A 24,123-nucleotide genomic window follows, 5' to 3' on the forward strand; every position below is an offset into this window, starting at 1 on the left:
TAAAGTTCGGCCCCCCAATTTGTTTTGATCATCGATTGGATCTCCAGAGCAACCTTATCCCTACATTCCCCTTCTGTTATTTGCCTGTCTATATCCTTCAGGCGTTTCTTGACTTTCCGCCAGACATTTCGCTTGTTCCTGCAATCTTCCCCGATTATAAATCCCATGCCTATGTCCTCCAACCCTCTGAGTAATCTACCTGCCCGGGTTACTTGGTCTCTCCTCTCGAGTTGCTCCCTATAACAGACCGCTCTAATAAGAGACTGATCTCCATGCACAATCCTCAAGTAGTACTTTAAAACTTTTATCTTGCATTCTATTGAGTCTCTATGGCGTCCGAATTCTCTTAGGATTCCGCTGTGAGCCGTTCCCCTCCAAAACGCCCGCTATCCGTTTGAATATTTAATACTAATAGGATCAACTCAACTACATTTTAAAAGAATGCCATTCATTCTCAATTTACTAGTTTTAAAATAGTAGTGAAGTGTAATTACTTGAGTGCCGAAAAATTTGTTTTCCATAGTTTTTCTCTAGCACGTCCGAATTTTTCATTTCATTAACGAAGGGGATAAAAGTCCTTCTGAGCCACCGGCGTAGCTCAGGCGTTAGCGCGTGTCTGCGGATCCGGAGTTGCGCTTGGGCGTGGGTTCAACTTTCTCTTGCGCTGATTAATTAGTTAGGTTTTTTCCAAGGTTTTCCAAACCGTAATGCGAATATCAGGTAGTCTATGGCACATCCTCGGCCTCATCTCGTCAAATACCATCTCGCTATCACCAATTCCATCGACGCTAAATAGCCTAGTAGTTGATACAGCATAGTTAAATAACGAAGTATAAAGAAGTCCTTCTGCACTGCAACCAGTAGATATATTGTACATACAGTCCCCTGGAGAGGAAGGGATTAAATGAGTGAAACCCGATGGGTGGTAGCACGTATAATAGTCGCATATTAAATCAAGCAATAATCCTTTAACTCATAAAAAATTCAAATTAATTATTTCCGCCGTAAAACAAGTGTCAAACTCATAAAATCGAAATATTTAGATAACTGTGTCCTTTAATCAGTTCATATTTGTATGTTCGGTTCCATACACTTCCGAATAGTGAAAGGAGAGGTGTACCATTGTCATGATGAGTAAATTCAAAGCCTGTAACATTTTCACATATGATGCGAGCAAAAAGCAACATTCAGCTGTCAGATACAAATGTAGAGGAAATGTTTTATGCCAGGATTACTGCACAGTGATATTGACATCCCATAAATAAAAACCAGAAACGCTTCATAATACTTCAAAAGCTTTTTGAATGCAAACATGAGTATTGTTACATATAATACTCAGTGAATGGGTGTTATATCAACAAATCTATCGTATTCCATTCCTACTTGTAAGCCATTAACTCTGGAATTCAGTACAGAAGGCTGAAACTGGCAGTGTATTAGCAACCGTACCTTGAGATTTATTTTCTTACACTTCTGTGAACTACTTACTCCATCATGGTTGTATTTTCCAAGACCTAAAACATGTCTCATTCTGTTGAGTGAGTTATGTCTGATCAAGTTGTTTAGACTAGCTAAACACATTATTTTACATTTCAATTAGTAATCACAAAATGCAACTTCATAACGTGAATAGGTAAATGTTTCCAAATTGTACAGAGTGGATGTGAAATAACCCTGCTGACTTTCAGAGCAAACAGCTCATGTTGTATGTAACAAAAGAAGTGTAATACCATATTGATAGAAAGTTTATAGTTTTCTCAGAGGAAAATATTTTTCCCATTTGTTTAGGCTAACACTTTCTTATTGGGTAACTATTGCGAGCAGAATCGTGATATTTGTCCATATCGATATAAAATCTAATAATCATTTATTTCTCTGGCGTATTTCCATAGCGTGGACAATTTTCGTGTAAATTTAATTTAAAAACCACTAATTTCAAGCCACTGAACGATGCGAACAGATTGCAACGTTGTAGTCAGAGAGGAAGAGGTTCACCTAAGGAGAGAGCTCGGAGTTCGTTGACATACATCTGTATTACGAGAAGAAAGATCAGTGTGTTAGCGGCGATGTTACAAGACTGCTGAAACTTTCCATTTAATTTTCTAATTAACCATGCATGTAATCACAAAACGTACCTAATATAGGTTTTCTAAAATTAAGTGTACACTATCGTCCCTTTCAATCTGCAGGGTTATTTCACTTTCATCCTGTTTATAAGAAATGTAATATCATAATAAAGAGAATAAAATAACTTCTAAGCTACTTATGACAATATTATAATTGTGATAAATGTATGATAAACTATAATTATTTAAGAAACGCACATTCTAAACGATTTCCTGGAAGAAGCATGGCATTTGTTCTGCGAAATTTTTAGAGAAATTTAATTTATCACCAAATTTATAGCGAGTCTGGAACAAATAATGCCTGTCGTTCTCGAAATTCATTAGACAAGCTTATAATTGAAGAGTGTAAAAACAATTGTTGTAAGTACAGTACACAGAAAATTTTTTTTCAGGAGAAACATTTTTCTCCATCCAAATCATATTGTATCGGCCTATTACTGGCAATAATAAATTATTGTGATTGCATACAATAACTAGGGTGTATTCCCACTTTGAATGTCAACATACCTATGACCTTTGTATGTTATTTGGCTTCACACATACACCAGAACATATTTTGACAACATCTTTAAAAATTATAAAAATGGCTGTTACAAACTTTCTTGTTTACACTCTTCAATTATATTTATATTTATTCTTCATACCTGTAATTCCATCAATCTATAATTTTCTATTAGAATATACTGTATAAATAGAGCACACTCGTGGAAATAATTCCGGTCGCGGATTTTTAAATTCAATCTAAAATTATAATTGTATACCCAATATCATATTCTGCACTCTGATCTTGGATTCACTAAAAGGAGGCAGGTCTAAATTTTCGTTTTACTGTATTTATATTAAGGGGTTAGGTACAGCTTACAGCAGTAAAATTTGGAAATATTCAACATTTTTTACTCCGTTCCTGTATCTTGAACAATAATGAAAATTAGTAATTATGTGTAAAATACTATCCTTCTGCTATATGAAAAAATATTTTTACGATTTAAAAAAGTTATTTATACTTTTTTTTTTCAAAATTCAGTTCACTGTGCGGTAATGAAGCGTTTCCCACATAACTAAAAAACTATCCAACATTCTGTGATGAAATCTTTCTATGTATTTATCCATGTTATATCTACAATATGATGCAAAATTACTTCTCTACCTTTGATAGATCGTCTGATAAAAAATAAATTCATTTAAAAGAATTGTCTAATATCAGTATTTTCTTCTAACACAAATAAAAATAAAATATTATTTACCAAGGAATGTAATTGAAAGAGCATGATATTGTAAACATGAGTGTCAACAATAAAATAAAAGAGAGAGAACGTGAAAAGTTAACAAGTTTATCAGTTGTGAGGGAAACGCTTCATCACTGTACAGTGAACTGCCACCATTTTGAATTTTGAAAAAAATATAAGTAATTCTTTTTAAACAAAAAAAAAAAAATTTTTTTCATATAGAGGGACAGTGTTTTACACATACCAATTTTCATTATTGTACAAGATACAGTAATGGAGGAAAAAAATGTTGAATATTTCCAAAAATTTTATTGCTGTAAGCTGTACCTAACCCCTTAAGCAATGAGTTCCAATAGATATAGGTACAGTAGGTTGCTTATTTTGCGGCATGTTGAAGTTTTATTTGCTTATAAAATAAACTGAAGAGCGTTCACTCATGAAAGGTTCTTTTCTAAAACCTATATTTGTCAAACTTAAGGTATGCGTTTCTCAGAAAATATTTGTCATTGCTTGAAAAATTCCCACAGTGATAAATTAGTCTATTAGAAGCAAAATATAATAGTTCTGATCGATTAATCTTATGATAGATAATCGAGGTTCTACCGCACTGTTACTCATTTTCATATTATCCATTCTGTGTTCTTCATTAGGAATAAACAGTGTAAATCCCTGAAACTTGTTTGAAAAGAATCCAAAATTCCCTTCTATTTTTATGTATTGAACTTCCGTTCAGATACGTCAAGTTCACAGAGAACATGCTGATTTGAGACTTATCACCTGGTAACACTCTGATTGCGAGGACTCTTCAATTCTTATTATAGAACTACTCGCAAGTAGTAAGCCTGCATTTTAGATTCGTGGTAGACCAAACCAGTTGGCTTTGTTTTGTTTGTTTACCATCGTGCTCCAGTTCATTCTTGAGATATTCGGTGTTGCTATAAATTAAAGTGGCTATTGCACTTCCTCCTATACATGGGTGTTAAATCGATCTGTCTATGTGTATTATGGCCTAACTTTATAGCTTTATGAATCTGTGCATATTCCCGAACATTTCATTGTCTTTGTGGCCTAATGTTTTTCCTTAAACTATTGTAAATATTGTATTTTATACTTAACAAATACCTTTCAGTTGAGAGTTTATGAATGCTCAGCAATAAAGGATATTTAGACATATGTACATGTGTTTTCACTTTCAAATCAGAAATATATATATATATAGACCTATTATAACCCTCTTCCCAAAGTATCCTGACTTAACATATCTTTACTACTTCAAGGATTCGAATTATATTAAAACAAACAGTCAATAACCTTGAATGATTTCGAGGGAAAAATTCACCTGAAAGCTCGATTTGCATAATACACGTTCGTTAACAGAAAAAAAAAAAAACAAAAAACAAAATTTAAGTCGCACAGAGTTTGTGTGCACTCAATGTTGGTTCTTTGACGGGTTGTCAGCCCACCTTGAGGTCTGTGGATATAGAAGGAAAAATTGGATCGCTGTCTAGTAGAGTTCCCGGGTAGCTCAGTTGATAAAGCGTTGGTACGTTTAACCAGAGATTCCGGGTTCGATACTCGGCCCCGGGAACAATTTTTTTCTCGAAATTATTCAAATCAACTTGACAGGGAGTTATACCTGCAAACTCGATTTGCAGTCAATAACCTTATTTGTCATCATTGAAGTCCAATATTTAATACCATAAGAAGATAATCAATAATCCTGTAATTTTGATCTTAAACGTTAAAACATATTAATATGTATCTAGTAAGTAAAAGAAATACTTTTTTCTTCAAATACCAATAATATTAATTGCGTATAAATTTACATTTATTTCTCATAATTTCAATAAAAAATAGTTTAATTGCCTCAATTCTACGATCGACAGCAGCAGTCCAAGACAAACATTTAAAGGCTGGTCCACAATAAACCGGAAACGGAAACGAAAACGGCAACGAGAACGAGAACGGAAAAATTGTTAAAATACATATATTAAAATGTGAGCATTCACAATTAACGAGAAGGTTACTGGAGCACGGGAATGAGAACGTGAAGGTTTGCGAACTTTTAACTTTACCGTTCTCGTTTCCAGTCACAGCCTACTAAACTCATTCTGTTGTCATCAAAAAGCTATTTTTATAGCAAAGAGGCTGTAATATAATGTGTTCTTCATCCATTACTTGTAACTAACACAAAAATTTACTAGAATCACTTTGATTATAATATGTGTATGTGGCAGACTGCAAAGTGAACTGAATTCTTAAAATATTCCGCGTCATAAATTTTGAAGTTGGTTAATCTGGGTTCATGGTTGTCTGGCTTGTACTCGTGAGAGAAAGCAATTGGTCAATTTTACACAAATAACATCAGAATATCGACTTTACATATCGTCATTGACATGCATATCGATATGCATAGCCGTTTCCGTTCTCGCTTTATTATCTTCGAGTTCACATGTCCGCTTCCCGTTCTCGTTCCCGGTTTATTGTGAACCAGTCTTAACCGATGCCCCTCAAGTAGGCTCTATCTCATAAAAATGTATTTCCACGTCACACTAAGTTATGGATGTGACTAAATTATGTATCGTTCCATATCTGGAAATAAGTTTTGTAGTGTCGTATGACAAATGATATTCCTTTCAGAATGTAGGGAGCTTCTCTTACCAACCGGTATGCAGAATTTTTACAATTATACCAAACATTTTGAAGAACATTAATCAATGTACTAATCACAAACAGTCTCAAGTCCCATAGCCAACCCTGCATTTAGTGTTCGAGGGTTTGTCTCGTAATCAATATAGGGTTTCAGAGATTTTGTCTTCCGTTATAAGTAAACTGAACGAGATATACTTCTTTCTACGCCGTATAGACATCAACATATTCAAAATAATATGATGCATCTATTAAAAAAATATGTGAAAATACGTAGTTATATGTTATTCATTCATAATGTTCTGCCCAAGAGCAGGTCTTTCACTGAAAACGCAGCTTCCCCCAGTCTTTCCTATTTTCTGCCTTCCTCTCTGTCTCCTCAAGTTAGTACTACAACTAAAAATGTATTTAAATTCAGGTAATTTACCAACATATAGTTAGCCATCGGCATAGCTCAGGCAGTAGCGCGCGTTTGCGTACTCATCTGGGCTGCGCTTAGTATTAGGCTTGTGATGACTACCTTGTTTGTTTGATCGTTCCTTTTTCGAAAACGGGGGAGACCAAAGATCTTCAAGAACTGTAGTGGCCAGAGTTTTGCAGACTCCACGTTCCAGGAGTGCAGTCTTGTGTGTTGAAATGTCAGTAAAACGTTATAATGAATGATGCGGCTTCTAGCAGAGCAGATAAGAACTAAGGTTAGAACAGTGGAGTTTGATTTCCTGGTAAGTAGCTTAGAAGTGACATCTCAGCAAGGAGTTATGAATGAGGACATTTGGTCCTCATTATTAAAAAATTAGAAATAAAGCTATTAAATAACCAAGTCATAAGAAAGTATGGACGAAAGCAGATGTCTAAACAAATATTAAGTGCGGAAAAGAAAACGTGGTAGGCCATCTTTTAAATGGAAGTCATAGACCTAGCCTACTTTTAATATAATGGAAGACGGGGACTTTGAAACGTACTACAACGACAGATACAATTGGTGGCTGAAGGCTACTAATCTGTGAAAGGAAAAAAGTCGTAGATGAAGAAGATGATGAAGATTTGAAAACTTAATTGAAGGCTAAAGAAAATTAATAATATAAAAATACAGTTCTGATCAAGGGCGGAAAAAGTGTCTTCACCTGCCTTGTCATCGAACAACAGACGACAGAGTCTTCTCGACTCCTCCTGCACTGCGAAATGAATGACACAGTTCATTTCAATGTGGAGATTTACACCAGCCATCTCATCCTCGTCCCGTCCCATGATCATTTTGATCACATTTTCGTCCTCCTCGCATATGTGGTACCTAAGAGGTTATGTCCATTTTCGGTTTTCCCCTTCAAAATTTTCTAGAGATCCTTCAGTGGAGCAGCGTAACCCGGAGTGAGACTAGTGGCCAACAGGCTTGGAGCTCACATATTTAGTTTCTTGCAGCCCCGAACCCCTTGCAAGGACGCGTTTTGCGTACCTTTTAAATTTGTCCTCCCAATTCACCCCTTTCAATTCAATTCAATTCAGTGAGTGAGTGAAGTGCTTTTATTTATACATAATGAACACAAACACTTGTACACATAATCGAGTGAGTGAGTGAGTGAGTGAGTGAGTGAGTGAGGGAAGTGCATTTTTTATACATAAACACATGTGCACATAATCGTTTGTACGAGCCTGTACAGCAACACATCCTGTAACTATACACACTTTAAAATCTTCAAAAAATGAAAATTATTATTATTATTATTATTATTATTATTATTATTATTATTATTATCATCATCATCATCATAATCATAATCACAATTACAATTAAATCTAATTTCATAAGACATTTCAATAAATAATCTAAATAAAAAATATAAATGCAAGATATGAAAAAACGCATTGAAACAAATAAAAAAGCATAGCGGAAGTAATATACAACACATTTTCATTTAATCCATCTACTTGCATGATTCTCGTACATGTACTTACGGATTATCGTAACGCTGAATCGTATAAAATAGGTATAGCGCAAATACAATTTCTAGACATTATGCATGAAATCAAATTTTCTTTTGTTAATACTAGGACAGATCCCTACAGATCGATATACAGCAAATGTTCAATCGTTCTCAAAGCCCCTCGGCACTAGTGCTCCGACCACAGTGGAGAATAATCCTTTGATCTGAACCACTATCTGCATACTAATTGTTTTAAAATTACCAGTACCACACTCCATATTCCAACGACAGACATTCCCTCCAGGATTATATTAACCGATACGGAGCAAAAAACCTGATTGCAGAACAGCAGAATATATAAAACCAAAGATAAATATATTAGACATAATTGCCTCGTTACCCATATCAAGTCATCCATGGCTGACGGATGTTTAATTTATTGCTTCCTGCACAAATTTACGCGTGAGGGAATCATTTCGACAATATTGCAAGACTGCTGAACGGTATTAAACGGTTCAAAAGCTAAAAGTGCAAATTAAACTGATTGCTACATAATCGCATTTAAACTCAAGTGGCTAGCATAGGCCTAGACTGTGCAAAGAGGTATGAACGTCATTGATATTGCATGTAGATAACGGGATAATCAGGTTGCAGTTTGATACAAGTTTCAAGTTGAACCACCTAGTGTCCGGTAATTACACATCCCACCATTCAACCAACTGACGATAAACGGATTAGGCTCATGTAATTGCTACCTGGCTTGTAGTTTCATCACTGCAAAACTCGTGCCGATAAAATTCATAAAAACTTCTTCTGGTTTAAACCTTCATCGCGTTATAATTATTTTAAAGCTAATGTTCATAACCCTGAAGTACATGAATAAACCCATAACCATGACCAGTTCCAAATTCTACACGTACCAATCAGCATGAAAAATGATTTTGAGAGAACACCAAAAATATTTAGCAGGACTAGGCTACTGACTATTAAACGTCAAAAACTTAAAATACTTCATTAACAGTCGAGTCGGGTATTAAACACACAACCATTCAAGAAAAGTGTGTATTATTTTTTTAAGTTGAATGGTTGTAACTTTTGGGCCAAAAACAGGAATGGGCTAAATTTTTAAATAAAAACGGAAAAGATACAACTACCACAGATCAATTCGACTAAACCCCCTGAAATAGAGGCGATGAATCGGTGAAAATAGTGGAAAAATCTTAAAAAGAAGTCCACACCTGTGCAGTAACGGTTAGCGCGTCTGGCCGCAAAACCAGGTGGCCTGGGTTCGATTCCCGGTTGGGGCACGTTACCTAGATGAGGTTTTTTCCGAGGTTTTTCCTCAATCCAATACGAGTAAATGCTGGGTAACTTTCGGTGCTGGATCCCGGACTTATTTCACCGGCATTATCACATTCACCTCATTCAGACGCTAAATAATCTAAGATGTTGATAAAGCGTCGTAAAATAACCTACTAAAATAAAAAAAAATCTTAAAAAGAGAGAGAATTTTGTTGATTGTTCTAAAAAATAGTTTAATAATTCACCTTTCATAATCTGTAGGCCTAGTTTGTTCACCCCTTTGTCACTTAAGCCCCAACATAGCCGGCCCGGATGGCTCAAGCGGTAGGGGCACGGCATGTCCCTATCGCTTGGTCCGAAGGGCTGTGGGTTCGAGTCCCGCCTCGGGCATGGGTGTTGTGATTGTATTAGTATAAGTAAAAAACAAAAAAACAAAACAAAGGAACCAAAGGTAAAACAAACAGAAAAAAAAAAAAACATATGGAGCTGGGCAATTTTAAGGTAAATGTGTGCGTGTTTATATTTAATTTATCGGTTGTTTCTGAACTTTCTGATTTTCGGCACATTTTAGACTTTAAATACTCTAGTGCAGTGGTTCTCAAACTGGGGTCGCTTGAAGAGCTAAGAAGAGTCGCGAGATGATTTACAAAATAGGTCAAAACAAAAAAAAAACTTCATTAAAAATCACTTATTGTGTTCAGGAACATCAATAGTATTTAACATAAGAATAAAAAACAGTTTCAGTGGTTATACACTAAAGTAAAACATGCTTATTTTGCAAGTTCGAGGTATCCATGCATTGTTTTGATCCACAACTGGTCTATATTTTGCGGAAAAGTTTAGTTTCGACTTTCCATCAATAGGTACGTACATATTCAAGTGAAGTTTTTCTTCATTTATGTCATCTGTGACTCGTATTGTTTTGAGTGTCTTTCAGAAAATACTCAAAAAGCCAAAAATCAAGTTCCTTTATAAATTCTTTGATTTTACTCCTGGCTGTTATTATTTAAACATCTTGGCCTTGCAAACTACTATTCAAAGTTTTTAAGTGTTTGAAAATATCAGCAAAATAGGCTAACTAGAATGATGCTCATGTAATATTTCGTGTCATTTTTGCACTACATTCTTCTATTTTGGTCGTTCTTTGGATAAAATTATCAATGTTTACAATGATTTGTATATTTCAAATGAGGTTAAGCACCCTACCATTTCGGCAGTCTGGATCGCATACAGAAGTATCGCCCAAAAGTAGGTCGCACCTTCGAAAAGTTTTTCTTCAAATGGTTTGAAATGTTGCACAAAAGTTCATAAAAATGTTATAAATAAACTGCCATATCTTTTTTTTATTCTACTAATTAAAATTTTGTAGCCATAAATTGTTGAAAATGTAATGGTTAAAAAAAATTAAAAACTAGATTGTTAAATATTTTTTCCCAAAAACTTGCTTCCTGATCATTAATCTTCTTCTTCATACAGGGGTTAGGCAAGTGTGCCTGTTCGACTCCAAAGGATTGTTGCCACCATGATTTTTGGGCGGTTCAGGAGCCTTCGTCCCTTCATTATTTGTATATTCTAACGCCTTCCTGTCGATACTACTTCCGGGTTATTTATTTAAATGTTCCTTCCATTTACATACTTATTCTGTTACTTTTTCTCACTTAATAAGAAAATGTTCAATTCCTTTCTGATATATCATCATTTCTCTTTCTGTCAGTTACTTCATACCCTGTCACTGATTACAAAAGCTAAAATTTCCGCTACATGAATTCGTTTACAATAAATGAACATCCAAATATCAATATACCAATGCACAGAATTGCCTTTCCAAAGACGCTATAAACAAATGAAAACACCACTAGAACCAACTACCACCAAGTAAGCTCCACATTGTAAGAAAAGGATCCACCTCACTGTATCCCATGACGTCCCTTTCCCGTCAAGAACAGTTGATACTTATCCGATCAGAACTGATCACTCCTACCTCACCCACTCTTACCAGCGAATAGAGATTATAAAGAATGGACACTTCGCGTCGGTACCTTTGATGTAGCCGGACTGATTTCAATGACCTTCAAGCCAGCTAAAGCGTCAGATACTGCTTTCTCCCTAGAGTTGGCGCTGACATCACACCAGCTAGCAGTCGACACAGCGGAAATATAACACATACAATTGATACATCTAGGTATATTATGTACTCAAATAAAATAAATTGGATCCATAAAGTAATAAATCCTTCATTAACTGCAATGTCTAGACTCTAGAGTTCCTTTATAATGAGAGTTGAGACGTTGACTCCAACAACAATTAAAATATGTAATGATTTGATAGCGCTGAAAATGGAAAAACGAAACTCTTACGAGAAGTAAAACCATATACCTATATTATATTATTATACAAATATTAAACGAATTCGATACTTAATTTTATAATGTATTATATTATTTTATAATATAATGCATTATATCTGAAATATAAAATATTATTATTACAACTAGTTTGTCACTGAGAAATAAGGAAAAGCTGTTAACTTGAATTTATTTGAAGCAAAGCATTACTGGATTATGCAATAAGGTAGGTGATGTTTGGATCCTGTGCATTCAGTCTATTCTCAATTATTATCTTAGCGTATGCTCGATTACACTACCTCTAGCGATTGAAAGTGGAACTAGCCGCTGGCGCACAGAGAAACAAAACACAGGAAAATTCGCTCAGTGTCCATTCTTTATAATCCCTATTCGCTGCTCTTACCTCCTTCTGAAGCGACCACAACCAACTTACAGTACATGTCAGACAGCACTCAGAATCAATCACTTCTTCAACGAATGCAATAAATATAACACAGAAAGACAAAAATATGGAATACTAATCAATCCAACATTTAATTTACATTTAACAACCCCAAATCCGTCTGAAGATACTTGCGTTCCTCAAAGATACTGGACACTGGACTTTAATATAATTTCTCCTTATTACTTTGTAACTGCATAAATAACAAATTAATAACAAATGCAATTTCATGTTAACTGGTCGCGATAAGATCCAGATGTTAAAGTGAGTACAAATTAAATAGATTTAAAAAAAATTATTTCTTGTTAGTGAAAGTCCAGGTTCCACAACTATACAGAGTGGAAGTGAAATAGCCTTGCAGATTTCCAGAGCGAATACCTCATGTTCTATATAACAATAATAGTTATTTATGCAACAAGTGGATAATCTTGATGGTTATGGCATGAGTGAATGATTGTCGCACTACATTTCGTGAGACAATTTTCACGAGTGTCATAATAAGATTATCCACGAATTGGATACAACATTTTATGACATCTTAGCATTATAAATTGTAGGAAATAAATTATGAAAAAATTCGGCATCCATAGCTAACATGAGTGTTGATATGTTCGTATTGATCATATCGATTGGTTGCGCCTGGCATTGGCATTGAATAAAGAGAAATGGATGACTTTGCAGGTATTACAAATTCTAGTTATATCTTAGGTATCAAATTTTGTGTTACAAATGTTCCTTTATTTAGTGAATATAGTTTCTTTGAACCACACAACTTTTTTATGTGATATTAAAAAAAGTGATACTAAATTGTTGAAGGTTGGAAATAAATGATACATTACCTTCTGTCCTGCATTTCATTTCGTGGCGCGTAGAAGCGGTAAGCAAGATAGGCAGACGAGTTGCATTCATCTTCACCCAGGCGTTCCAGTAGGCCTATTACGTCATAGAGAGTACGTCATTGCTATTATTAGCACGCGTGTCATAATAAGTCGATTACGCACGATATTGGATGTAGTAACAACCTGTTCATAATGCTAGGATGGCATAAACCAGTGGTCGTCAGCGCTCGCTGAAATGGTACGCGGTGCCGTCCCGTGTGCACTGTCGTGCAACAGGGAGAGATAGAGAGCATAACCGCTAGCAGCTACGAGAGCACTATAGTGCACTGAGTTTTCCGCGGGTAAGAGAGGCTAACCCCAAATATTAAACAAATCTCTTATTCGGCTATTGCTATTAGGTACGTGATTTTGTCCATGTCGGTAGGAAATCTAATAAAGAATAATTTATTCCTCTGGCGTACTTCAATAGCATGCACAATTTTCGTGTAAATTTGATTTTTAAAAAACCCTAAATTCAAGCCATAGCACGAAGTGTGCGACTGGCAATATCTTGGCCGAGAGAGCTTACGTACGGAGACTCACCGAGTTCGTTGACCTCTTACATCTGCATCACGAGTAGAGTGACGGTATTGTAGGATTGCTGAAACTTCAAACTTCATTTTCTAATTAACCGTGCATTTAATCACAATACGTAATATAGGTTTTCTATTCATTTACGTGTACCCTATCGTCCCTTTCAATCTGCAAGGTTATTTCACTTCCACTCCCTATAGCAATATACGAGTAGGAACAGTCAACAGTTTAAAAACAATCTTTAATAAGGTATCCTTTCCTGCTTTGGCTTTAGCGTTCTAATAATTGTGCCACACATATTTTGGAAGCTGGAAATTTGGTAACGTTGAAAAGCGAATGAAGTAACTACTAATGATCTGTTCACTCATATTTGTACGTTAAGTGTTGGAACATTTTTTTTAAGTTCCATTTATCGATGTGTTTCATAGAAACACGTTAAGTTTAATTATATTATAAATTAATTTGAAATGTAAACTGGTCGCACTGTCACTAACTAAAAGAGTTACTGGTGGCAAAACATATATTTACCAGATGTTGGAAGTAATGAAATGTATCACATTTTGAAACACATAATACTAACATTTTCGGATTAAAAACTAGTTGAATTACAGTACAATAATGAATTACTCTTGTGTCATACAAACAACATTTATTATATTTTTAAACACACACAAAAGAAACATATTTCTCTAACCACAGTAATTTTTTTTGTCAAATCTTCTCTCTCTTGTATCTGGAAAATGTAATCGGGATTTGACCATCACCCATGTCAACAAGGCAGCTTGTTGCACTCTTAATTCAAGAGTTTCAAATACAGCGTAAAAAAAAAACACGAGACTCAAATGAACCATCTGCACACCATCACAGTCAAATAATCTCTGTCATGCCGTTATAATGTTGCATATTTTGAATGCGTTAATGTTCTATTGTTGATTTTCGCATTACAAACCGAGCATCAAAGTACTACAAATCCATAAAATCGATAGTATGACAAACTAAAGCAATCACACGTTAATCTTTCCTGGTAAAATGTTTGTATCCGGAACGTTACAAATGTTCTCAGTAAATAATAAGAATTTATAAAACATTTCAGATTTTGAAAAGAAATACATTAGGCACTAAATGGAATTCTGGAATTACTTATCAGAAAATAAGTGAAGTCTCGGAAATATCTCCAAATTACTTCTGTGCAATTTTTCTTTCTATTTTTATAGGATATACAGGATGTAAGGGGTATAAGTGCCATTATTTTAACTGATGTCATAAGGAAGGAAAAATGTCCTTGCAATATTTAACTAATTATTAAAGTTTACAATACTAGATGTTCTGCAACGTAACTGGATGAAAAGAAGGGGGTTTAAAACTATACAGTACAGGTCAAGCGGGGAGGAGGGGGTTTAGAAGTACACAGTACAGCTCAAGCGGGTACAGACATACCGGTACAAACAGATGCTCTGTTCTAATACAGGAGCGGACGATGACAATACTGTTGTTCACATAAAACGAACAGCAAATACTTTACAAACTTTCAATCTCATTAATAAAACATTATGGTAGATTTACATTTTATGAAACAATATTGCTCCATTTTTTAATTGTAGGACTAAAAAATAGACAATAATTGTTTTCTGCACAAAATCACACGAACTTTTTTTCTAATGCAACGTTTTAATCTCTCCCACGTCCGTAAAGCAGTATCATTTTAAAACAAATTTCTGATTGTGTAATTTTCGAAACGGGGTAAGAGGCTTCTAGTTTCTAATAATCGTTGAGAACTGCTACAAAAGTTCGCCGATTAAGTAACCTTCTTTGAGGAAAACGTTGACGGTACATCCTTCTTGCCGCACTTGAATTACGAAGACTTTCTACATAAATAAATAACATATGATATTCCTAAACTGTGAATTACATTGTAAGTTGTTTATGGAATACCCTGTACTGAACTACTATCCTCTCGGCAGTAGACCTATGGACAGTGGGCTTGAACTCGGCTGACTCATACTTACGTCTGTGCGGAGTACTGCCTGGTGAACGTTACCATGCTTTTTATTTAATTTCACGAAAACGTAACAGAACACACAAATATTTATTTAAACTAATATTAATTCTTTGCTAGATATACCTACTGATGTAATTGTTTTCGTAATTTTATTAACAGCAGTATAACGCAAATAAAATAAGAAAATAATTTTTTTCTGAGAAAGCTATCAAGTTTTGACTCCATGTTGTATGGACATTTTTTGATTCTGTAGCCAGTCCCCGACGACTGTGAAAGGGATGGTACTTATACCCCTTACACCCTGTATATCTGCTCATCAAATTCTGTCAAGGATTAGGCCTTCTGACATGTTCCGCCTCAGCTGAGCTGGTCTTTCCATCACTTTTATCTCCTGAGGATTACGAGAATGTATAATGTCCTCAGAATAGAGTACCAATCCATCGCTGAGTAAGTTCAGTGGTGGTGCTGCCACCTCAAGGCCTCTGAACCTGCCTGCTTTTCTGTCTGGGGTTGTTCCCATAGACAGGTGGGTCCGGTTTTAGGGCATCGGACTCTCGCTCTCATCCTTTCCCAGTAGCTTTAACCAGAGGTGACAACGTGGACGTGGGAATAGGATTTGCTGGTAGTGCTGTCTGCTATTATGACAGTAGGCTTTACACGGCATTTACGAAGTAGGCCTACATCGATAAGTTATATATATATGTATATATATATATATATATATATATATATATATATATATATATATATATATATATATATATATTCCATACAGGCCCTACTGTATTTCAACTGAAATGGCCGCCAATCATTTCCATAGCAATTAAAAATGATGTTGATTTTTTACAATATATCTCTCAAATAATAATAAATATTTACAAACGACTAAGGTTATAATTAACACATTTTCACAATGCATTTTGGAAAACAAACAGAAGTGTTAAAAATTGAAGAGTGTGATCCCAAAACTCGCTCAGTTCCTTTGGCTATTTTTATGATTTATACATACTCTCTGAATGATTTCTTTAGACGTAAATCATTACTGACTGTTATTTATAGCCTTTTCATTCCGTTCATTAGACACACTTAAATCTTACATAAAAATGTATTAATTTATCCTAATTGAAGGGTTCAGAACCATAGTGGGCTAAACGCCATTTACTAAAACCGTAGAAAATAAGGGTTAAAATGAAGTTATTACCATAATTCAATGGAAACATATAGCAAGTAATATAAAGTATACACATTAAAGCTACATGGTATGTCAATTTTCATTCAATTATGGTATTCACTTAACTTTAACCCTTGCTTTCTCCGTTTTTAATAAATGGCGCTTGGCCCACTATGGCTCTGAACCCTTCAATTGCTTACGGTAGATTGGTCCCGCGCCGCAAAGTCGTGGTGTAAGGCATCATCCATGGACTCAAATTACCAGAATGAACGCTGGTTCGCATATTCATGGAATTTTCTCTCAATAGGCCTATATGGGACCAGTGCTCATCCAGCATCGTGATGAATTTGGAGAGCTACATAGGTAGCGAAATCCGGTTCCGCTAACCAGGAATAACGGCAGGGGGATTATAGTGTTAACCACACTATACATCCGTACCGGTTGGATGATCGTTCATTTCTGCTGAGGCATGAAGACATAGATGTCGACTGGCAGGTCTTGGTCCTCTAATGGGCTGTTCATGCCCTGGATTCTTTTCCAATTTCTGTATAAACATTACACATAATCGTAGGGATTCCTAAAATCCCCGTCACTTTTTGTTATGAAAGTTTGAAAAGCATTAGGATGTCGTTAACTTTCCATTATGCTATTGTAATTGAATTACATAGTTACAGTTTCATGACTCCTAGCGAAATCACTCTCGTACCACGACAGTGCATACGTATACACGATCTTAAAAACTGTCATTTTCTCTGTCAGACTCTGTACAAAACAAAAGACACATCAATCCCTTCGGAAGAGATAAAAATCTTAACTTCAGTCCTAGTAATCGCTCAGCTAAAGTATCCTACAAACAAAACTCAGCTCGGACTCCTCGCGGCGCGCATGCAATACCCCTCTTACTCCCCTGCAGTAGACGTGAGAGCATGCTGGGAACAGGAGCATACATAATCTGCGCAAGACAGTCACGCCCGCTGGTTTCTGCGCACTAAGTTTTCCTTGTTGGATGCCTATAGAAACATGGCATAAACAACTAAACAAGGAATTTCATTTAAAACATGCCTATCAAATATGAAACCACATCTCTGGAGAAAGTTAAAATACTTAAAATAATTATTTACTGATATTTCACTACCAAATCATTTTAAATACAAGAAATATACAATTTTATGAGTGAGAGCTGTATAAAAGGTTAGGGGGTTGATAAAAAAGAATGACAAAAAATGTTTAAGAACAAATGACATTTTAGTGAACAATATTCGGCATCGGTTGATATATTTATTAAAAAACTGAGTAAAAATTATACATACTGTATATATACTCTATATACATATAAACAGAAATAGTATAATTAGGTCAATCATTGACGTTTAAGTAATATAAATATTATTAACACGATATTTTAAAAATCCATAAAGCTTTCCATCGGTATATTTACTGCATTTAATTGAATATGACATAAAAATTTTACGACAATATCAACACTGATTTTATTTAAATGTTGTAATTAAAATTTGAACCCCAGGCAATATTGGATCCATGTATTGACGTTAAATTATCGAATGCAGCTGTAAAAGTACTACATATGCCACTGTGCACGCGTCTGCTTTCAGCAAAACAATCACCACAACAACGACGCATGATTATGCTTATCACTCCACTTATACAAGATAAAAATATAGATCACCGGTGATTGGATAATTGCAATAAAACTGCAGATAACGCTTCTTTTATAACACAATAAAGCAATTCTCTGCAATTACTGTAGCAGCTATTGTTATTCTGCACGAATGTGACAATTTAACATCACAAACAAAAGCACTGGATGTTAGTAAATGTTGGTCTACAAAAAATAAAAACAAAGGTTTAAACAACTACATTTCACTAACTAAATGTAGCTATATGAATTCAGAAATGTATGGTATTATATTTTATATTATTGCGACATCATTTTCAGTAGATTGGAGATCACTATGTTCGCATAAGGACCCAAGAAAATATGATTCGATTAATCTTTATTTGGACTAAATTCTACCTGCAACTTCTATCGGATGAAATAACGTCTTTGTCTCCTTGTAGTGCATTTACACTATGTAAAAATTTAATTGTTCATGAATAAAGATTAATGAAGGATGAAGTTTATTTGCAGACCCGCTTCTATTGATAAAAAGTGGAAATAATGCATGTAAATTCATATCTCCCTCGTCCAGAGCCTTTTGTATATTGATCTTTCCGCTATATTAAGTCCACAAATTCATAACAGGTATAGTAGAAGAGACAAGACCTGTCCTGTGACCTTTCCTTGTACCGTGTACACCAATATGTATGGAGGGGGAAGACAGGTTTTAATCTAATATTAAATTCCTTGCCGGCAGATTCGCATAATATTGACTATTCTGAAACAATCTCTCCTGATAGCTCAATCTTGCGCCTCTCGTACGGCTCACATGCCAGGTCTCGCCTCCTCATCTGTATCAATAAACAGAGATCAGTTGAAAAGTGTCAGGATCTTAGTTGATTAGTGCTGGACATTAGAAATCTTCCGATCATATTATTTTATATAATATGAATGGAAAAAAATATTAACTTTGCTGTGTGTGTGTATATTATCCTTTTTGTAATTAAGTGCATTGTTAATAGACAATCAGGTTGAAAGTGTGCGTAGTTTTGCAACAACTCATCGCAACCCCCTTCGAATACACACACGAACTATGTTTGAGTAGCAGAATTCCGTCCCTTAATTAATGTGATAGGGTTATCAGACTTCCTAATGGCGGAACTAACGATACGTGTTAATTTTTTTATTTAATTTGGAAGGAAACTGTTCATTTTATTTAAAACTGCAAGGGGTAAAACATTCCTTACAAGTTTCTTTAATGATAAGAGTTGAAATTAGTACCGTATGGATTGTACTTATCTAGTAAAACAGTGTCAACATTTAGGAGAAAATTTTTCTGACAAAAATATTCATTTGGGACTAATACGATATTATAATATTTTGTTTCACTCTATCCAAGAAATATATTATTGAAATTTGCACAATTATATTATTTCCATCTTGTATATGATAAAAAAATAACTTCTTTTGCAAAGCACGTAGGACCTAGGTTGGAACTTTAATAGTGGTGACACTGCTATGGAAGCGAAATAAGACGGAATTATTTATTTATTATTCTCACTTCTACCTAGTCTAAGTCTAACCTACCTCACAGTAAATTGACTTTCCCTTCCGACTCAAAGCGTATGCGCTGTTGCGAGAAGAAAGTCTTGTGTGAGTTATAGGTCTCGCAAGCAGGAAATACCGACGGCGGGAATCCGAACGAAACAATGAGATAAGGAAGAGCGGGCGGTATGAAGGGTCACGAGATAGCTTGAATGATACTCAAGAGTACGTTGGAAAGAGAAACGACATCAATAAAATCACTCTTGCGTTGTGATAGTTACATTACTGTTTTATTCAGTTCCACTGCGTGTGAATACGTATGTGTTTTATTATAATATGTAGTGATGGAGCGTTCCTCTCGCAGGTTATCATTATTTTATTCGTAAACATATGTTGCGCGTTTAATTCGCTTCGGATTGTTCTCTTGCTGCGCTCTTTATTTCCACAGGCGATGTCCCAATCTGTTCGTCTTCTAGGAAGAGGCAGTACTTCTATCGCCCCGTACCTCTCGCTCCCTCGGCGTGCCAACATACACACATCAAAACAAACAGTAACGCCACCATTGCTTTACGGTAATTGTTCCTTGCGCGAGCTATACCAATGTAAACATGAGGCACCGTGCAAGGGTCTGGAAATCGTATTGGTGGCGCCGCGCAGTGTCTCAATTCCTAATTAACTACAGGCTAGCATTCAGTCACTAGTTATGTGTGATATAGAAATTACATGCGGCTTTCTGCCGATAAAAAGTTGTAATATTAATAAGAATAGGTTCGTTCATTCATAGTATTCTGACCAAGGACAGGTCTTTCACTACAAACCCAGCATTCTCCAGTTTTTACGTATTTAATAGACGCAATGGAAAGTTCAGTACTTTTAGAGGAGTGTAAAAATGTAACTACAGAGTTCCTGAAATATCAGTGTAGTTGTTTGGCATTTAAATCAGATTTCAGACCATTGAATGAGGCGGAATAGTCATATTACGAAAACATTGATACACTTACATTTGATGTCATGACGTGTGTAATATTTATATGTGTATAGTGTCTCTATAAATTACGTATTTTAATGTGATTTGATTCTAGAAGTAGTCTTTTTTATGTTATGTTTTATTTAACGAGTAGTTTCTACTTCTTCAGCTGTTAATATGTTATCATGCAGATATGGTAAAGTAACAACAATGATCCCTTTATCGGAGAGGTTTGTTTTTATTCCGGGAAAACCTGACTTCATCACCACTTTCTAATAGAGTAAATAATCCGCAATCAGCTGTTATGAATGTGTCACTCGATCTGCCACCGTAGCATTTAGATTTGAAGGCCACCATTTGATCCACGTTACGTGGCGTTTCACTTTAACTTCAATACAATCAGTTGTCACTCTGCATTTTGAGTACTATACTTTCTTTGCAATATTGCGGGCATTGTTTCCTGAATACTTTTTGTGCTAGGCCAAAACACAAAACTACTGTAACCAACAGCAATAAGGTGGTGGTAAAAATACATCATAATTATAGTTGTCCGATGAACTCCGAACATCACCCTCATAGCAGAATACGATAATTCAGTTTTCAATTTAATTTGAAAATATGAGTAGACGATTTTCTTCACTAATCTTACTGTATGATTGTGTTTAAATTGGCAGCAATTTTAACAATACAGTCAAAACCACAAAATGTCACTCCCATTAAGTCTGGTAGTTCTGTCTCATCTCTTTTTGAAGAATAATCTTGGAAACCTTGCATTTCATTAAACATATCATCTGTTCCTTAACTCTTACCATAACATTTCTTATGTGACTTCAGTTCGGGACGTAATGGAATAGACACTTGAGTAGACAATTCAATTGTGAAAGAAAAACCAAAATCACTAAGAATGGTTTCATTTACTTCTGCCTGTATGGCTGGGTATTTCATTTTTCGAAATAACACTTGTTGAGCATTCACCTTCCATAATACTCAAATTTTCATCTTTTCTTCTCCTTTTTGCGTCTCTTTCATACCTTTTCTAAGCTAGTTGAGATGAGGCAACCTTTTTCTTTAATCTTTTGGAAAAATACTGGGAACAGTATGTTAGATTTGGGAATGTCCTGCTCTCTGTCCCAATAAAATGAATACTGCAAATTCTTATTGAAATGAATACTGCAAATTCTTATTGCGAGTGTTGGTTCCCAAGGTGAACCATTAGCACTTGAAGTCAAGAATTAAATATCGATATGAATACGTTTAAAAATAAATATATATTATTGTTTCTAATATTATACATTATATATATGTAAAGAACTCGGCAATTATGTACTATGTTTTTTTTTTTACTTTTAAATATAATAGCATATACAGCATTGGAATTGAAATTACAAATTCCCGTCGTTGTTAACATAATGATTATTTATAAACATAATATAACATATACATTCTATTTTTACATTAATATATAATAATACTATGATTATTTACAAGCAGTGTAGGCCTACTTACTTTCGTCTGCGCTTGGATCCACAATTAACGTCGTTCCGCTTCAGTTTTCTGTTTTGGAAATGAATATTCCTATAAGAATTACTGCACCCAAGAACACAGTAATTTGTGTTACCTTTCAGCTTTTTAGGTTTATCCATATTTCTAATCATGTAACCTGAGACGTTAAAGTACATTCATACGATTCAAGCATAACTCTATCGCTGCTGTCCTGCAGTTAGTAACAACAGTCGCCACCAGAGGAGCATGCACGGTGCCTATACCCCTACTAATGTGAAAGTTATGTGATTCTTGTGTACGACTGTCATGCCGTCATCCTCACTTATACCGTACTGCAAAAACAGACTGTTGATTGATGCACAGTATTTCCGTCACTTTTTTACCATAACCTGGGACCAGCGTTGCGAAGGAAGTGGCAACACTTTTTGTAGAACACTCCCATCATTTTCCAGGATAATTCTCGGACGTACGTACACAGCACATCTGTAGCTGATCTGTACCGTCACTGGGGTTGAGAAGTGCTTTTCCATCCACCATATTCACGGACTTAAGCCCCTGTGATTATGACTTGATCCCAGAGATGAAGGGACCACTTCATGGAATTCGATTTCGGACTGTTCCCGAGATTCTGCAGGCGGTAGATTGCTCGATCAGAAACATCAACAGAACAGGCGCTGCTATAGGGATACTAAGACTTCCACATCGCTGGCAACGAGTTGTTGACAATGTTGGTGATTACATTGAAGGACTGTAGAAGTTTCATACAAGTATCAATTTTGTATTACTTACTGGCTTTTAAGGAACCCAGAGGTTCATTGCCGCCCTCACAAAAGCCCGCCATCGGTCTCTATCCTGAGCAAGATTAATCCAGTCTCTATCATCATATCCCACCTCCCTCAAATCCATTTTAATACTATCCTCTCATTTACGTCTCGGCCTTCCCCTCCGGAATCCCAACTAACACTCTATATGCATTTCTGGATTCGCCCATATGTGCTACATGCCCTCCCCATCTCAAACGTCTAGATTTAATGTTCTTAATTTTTTCTGGTGAAGAACACAGGTCCACACCTGTGGAGTAACGGCTAGAGCGTCTGGCCGCGAAACCAGGTGGCCTGGGTTCGATTCCCGGTTGGGGCAAGTTATCTGGTTGAGGTTTTTTCCGGGGTTTTCCCTCAACCCAATATGAGCAAGTGCTGTGTAACTTTAGGTGCTGGACCCCGGACTCATTTCACCGGCATTATCACCTTCATCTCATTCAGACGCTAAATAACCCAAGATGTTGATAAAGCGTCGTAAAATAACCTACTAAAATAAAAAATAAATAAAAAAAGAATACAATGCGTGCAGTTCTGCGTTGTGTAACTTTCTCCATTCTACTGTAACTTCATCTCTCTTAGCCCCAAATATTTTGCTAAACATCTTATTCTCAAATACCGTTAATCTCTGTTCCTCTGTCAAAGTTTCACAACCATACAGAACAACCGGTAATATAACTGGTTAATATGTCTAGAGTGCATAGAAAATAGCATCATTGCCTTTAAAACTTTCATTATCATATTATAGCCATAGCCATAATCTTGGTCATTTCCTAATCAGCACCATCACCATAATCAGCACCATTACCCTGGTGGTCAACCAACAGCACACGGCAGACAGTCGGGACCAGCAACTCGCTCCTGATTGGCTACTGCTTCCACCAATCAGAATGCGCCTGGCGGTCGGGACTAGGAACTAGCTTCTGATTGGCCCGCAGCGGGAAGCCCTACTATAGCATATATACCGACTAGACATGGTCTCACATCACTTCATTCCCTGAAGAAGATGGCAGAGCTAGCCATCGAAAGCTTGAAAGTAAATCTCCAACTCACCTGGCTGAGAACCCGAGAAGATTTA

The sequence above is a fragment of the Periplaneta americana genome, chromosome 17 (assembly GCF_040183065.1).
Source record: "Periplaneta americana isolate PAMFEO1 chromosome 17, P.americana_PAMFEO1_priV1, whole genome shotgun sequence".
Classification (NCBI taxonomy): domain Eukaryota; kingdom Metazoa; phylum Arthropoda; class Insecta; order Blattodea; family Blattidae; genus Periplaneta; species Periplaneta americana.